This window comes from Leptonychotes weddellii, unplaced genomic scaffold (genome assembly GCF_054177405.1).
Source record: "Leptonychotes weddellii isolate Sample4059 unplaced genomic scaffold, ASM5417740v2 HiC_scaffold_19024, whole genome shotgun sequence".
In the NCBI taxonomy this organism is placed as follows: domain Eukaryota; kingdom Metazoa; phylum Chordata; class Mammalia; order Carnivora; family Phocidae; genus Leptonychotes; species Leptonychotes weddellii.
Genome location: NW_027775514.1, coordinates 1 through 3,685, shown reverse-complemented (window position 1 = coordinate 3,685; position 3,685 = coordinate 1). Strand labels below are relative to the sequence as shown.

The 3,685-nt window shown below is 49.5% G+C and overlaps 1 long non-coding RNA gene across 1 annotated transcript; it reads left to right on the top strand.

Moving 5' to 3' along the window:
- Nucleotides 1-2: 2 nt before the first annotated feature.
- Nucleotides 3-3,494, top strand: LOC145718646 (uncharacterized). Its single transcript, XR_014141950.1, has 2 exons — nt 3-130; nt 3,372-3,494. It is a non-coding gene; the product is annotated as an uncharacterized LOC145718646 (long non-coding RNA).
- The last annotated feature ends 191 nt before the right edge of the window (nt 3,495-3,685 follow it).

The following is a 3,685-nucleotide window of genomic DNA, read 5'->3' as shown; positions in this document are numbered from 1 at the left end:
CGCCCCGGCCCCACAGCCGCTCGGCGCCTCCTCCGAGAGCCGCGCGCGGACGCAGCGGCGCGGCGTCGAGGCGGCAGGGGCTCCGGAGCGCGGCGGCTCGGCCCTGGGCAGCCCCGGGCAGCGCCGGCCGGTGAGTGCGCGCGAGGGGGCGCGAGGCCGGGAGAAGAGGCGGCGGGGCCGACGGGAGAGGCGGGCGCGGGGTGGGCAGGGAAGGCGCGGGCGCGCGCGGGGCGCTGACGGCCGTGCGTCGGGCCCACCGCGGCCCGGCGGTCGTGTCTGCTGTCTCTCGGGCTTCCCTCTCGGTCTCTGGCTCTCACTCCTTCCTAAAACTAACAGGCAACAACGTAGACTTGCCCCACCTCGGCGGTCTCTAAGCGCTGACAGGATAAAGTCTGAGCAGTGCTTTCCTCCGGAAACGTCTCCCTCCGTCTCCCCCTCTGCGGCGGCGGCCCAGACTTTACGAGACGTTCGCCTCCCTTGGGTTCTGAGCCAGCCTTGGCTCCCGCCGCTTCGCCGGCGCCCTCACGGTGCTCCGCAAACACCCTCAGCCCTGCCCCGCCGAGGCTCGCTTCTCGCCTGTTCGTGTCCCCTCCGGTTTTGAAATCCCATTATTGCCCTTGGCCTCCTCGCTGGGGCCGCGCGCTGCCCGCGGGGCCACCGGGTGGGGTCCCCGCGCTGGGCCGCCCGGTGCCCGGCCAGGGGAGCTGTGGTTCGGGGGCCGGGCCTCCCCTCAGCAGCCGGCCAAGTGTGGCCGGTCTCCGCAGCTCCGTGAAGGGGATGCGCCTTGCTGCTTTAAAATTCGGTAGTGGTGGCCCCCTGCCTAGAGCTCCGGCCGCCTCCTGAACACCTCCCGTGCGGGGCGCGCTGCCGTGGTAGCGGGTCTGATACTGCGGCCCCGGCAAGCTCCTGCCCCACGCTTAGGGAAGACCACTGATCAGGAGACCGGTTTACTCGCAGTGACTGCCGCACGGAGGGGGCTCTCGGGGCCGGGCGGGCACGGGACGCATGCTGGGCATTCTCGGGTGGAGGTCAAGGCCGCGAAGGTGGAAGACCTACAAGGGTCTGGCAGCTGTCAGGGACGCTGTGGGGAAGGGGGCGTGGATTCTTACCCTCCCCGTGATCAGTTTGGGGTCTAGAGTTGGTAAATCGTGAATGGAAGCGCTAATAACAAAAATGGTAATTCGCTGTGGGGGGACACTGAGGTTCGGCTTTTTTTTATCTGAGAACTGGGAACAATGTGCATTAGCCATAAATGCACATAATACGCATCGTTGAAAGTAAGCTTGGAAGTAGAGGGAAAGTCGAATATGCAACTTTCTGAAACGAAATTTGGAATAGGTTTTTGCCAGGCAGTCCTAATTACGGTAGTATTTCTTTGTTCAGAAGACTTTCAGGTGGGAGACCAGACGCAGGAGGGAGAAATTCAGACTAATTTGCATTAGAAAAAAGCTCGGAGTGAAGATGGTAAGATGACCGATATCTTAAGTGCTCTGCTGGAAAGCTTTCTGCTCTGTTAGGTAACACCTGAAGCCCCAGTCCTGTTACGTAGCATTTCTTTTTTTCTCTCTTTAACTACTCTGAAACTATACAGAGTTACAAGTTCCTCATTAATTTATGAGCGATACCAAAGAATTGACTCAATCCAGCAAGTATTCGAGCACCTTCTGCGTGTGAAGCACTTTGCGCTGCAGAAGAATGGAAGATAGAGGAATTTTCCAATTAAAACCACCACAACAACAGTGGACTGACTTGTCAGGTGTAGATGCCTCTTCAATTTAAATCAAGACCAGTTGAGTTTTCCAAGGCTGATGTCAGAGGAAACAGATGCCTGTTTTCTTTTAGGAATTTTATGGTTTCAAGCCATTTTGAGTTCATTGTGTGTGGTGTGAGAAGGTGGTCCAGTTTCATTCTTTTGCATGTAGCTGTCCAGTGTTCCCAGCATCATTTATTGAAGAGACTGTCTTTTCCCCATTGGATATTCTTGCCTCCTTTGTTGCAGATTAATTGACCACGCAAGTGTAGGTTTATTTCTGGGCTCTCTGTTCTATTGATCTATGTGTCTGTTTTTATGCCAGTACCATGCTGTTTTGATCTCTAGAGCTTTGTAGTGCAGTTTGAAATCTGGGAAAAGATGAGTTGAGTTTTCATCTGATTCTAAATGTGTGTCCCTTGATATCTTAATCATTTTGAAGTTTTTCTACCAATGCAGGTAGTCTGCATTTTATTAATTCCAAATAAAAGATTTTCTAGGAAATATAAATAAGAAGGCATGTCCATTTTCCCTAGTGTTTGCACTATCATTGAATTAATAAAGTCAAAATCAACAACAAAAATGAGGGGATGGTGATTTTCCTTTGTTTAAAACTAGTGAAACTGTGCAGAAAAGAAGACAAGGTCAGCATGGGTAAATGTAATCCTCTGGTGCTTCCCATCGTCTTTGTTATCTAAGTTCATTCCTTTTGGAAGATAGATCCAATTTCATGAAATCCTTCAATTTGTCTTTTGGAAGACAGCTCCAGTGGCCAGTTTCAGAAAATCTTTCAGCAAATCATCATTGCTGTGGATACTAGCAATCATCAACTACATCATCTTTTGGACTTCACCCTCTTAAACAATTGTATTGGGGGGGAAGGGGTTCGGGGAGGGGACAGGTCTTTTTAAAAATCTGGCCTAAGCTAAGGACTTTATCCCTACAAAAAACACACAACATTCAAAATGTTGCATATCTTTCAGAGAAATAAGACCCCCCTTTAGAACAGGGCAGTGATTTAGTCAGGGAAATGGAAATGAAGAGAGGATATGGGTAAATCCACAAACTGAGTGGTTAAAACTTAATTTACTTTGGAATGGAATAAATACTTGGCCTTTTGAGTAAGTGTCCTGTAAATAGGAATTAATAAATGTATTATCTGTAAAAGACTAAAGACAGTAGTCCTGTTAATTTTTTAGTTGATCAGCATCAGCTTGTGTCTTGAACATTATGAATCCCATTTTTTAATTTTTTTCTCGTCCTTCTCAAGGAAAGTGCTTCTGAGATTTTTCTCCCAGTGCTGATGCCCCATTCAGGGCAGTTTTTCACATACCAACTGTCATGACCATGAATTGCTCAGGATGGGAATGGTTGAATTCAAAATTTGAACTTGCTCTCTCATGCACACGTACTCATGTTCACCTTTGGGAAGGAGGTGTGTGTGTGTGTTTTACTGCATCATTACCATGTTCAGTACTATGTGATAGCAGTTGTTGCGTCTTGGGAGAGAGTTGATTGGTATTAGGAATGAATGGACAGCATCAAGAAACATTTTGGACGTAACTTCTTTCAAAGAACAAACCAGTAACCACTGGATTAACTTTCCTTCCTTCTGTCCTAGGGCCGAGGAGCGAGCTGTCCCTTCTCCAGCTCTCAGCCCTACGAATCCGGGTTTCGCTGAACCATACCAGACCTCTCGTCTGGGGCCCTGTCCCCTGCCCTCTGTGCTGCCCTTTGGACTCGGGTAGGTAGGTCCCCCTGGAGCTAATAAACTGGGAAAGTGGGTCATAGGTAGTGATGGATTTGATGTGGAGCACAGGATTTCTTTTTTTTTTTTTATTCTTATGTTAATCCCCATACATTATATCATTAGTTTTAGATGAAGTGTTCCATGATTCATTGTTTGTGCATAACACCCAGTGCTCCATGCAGAAT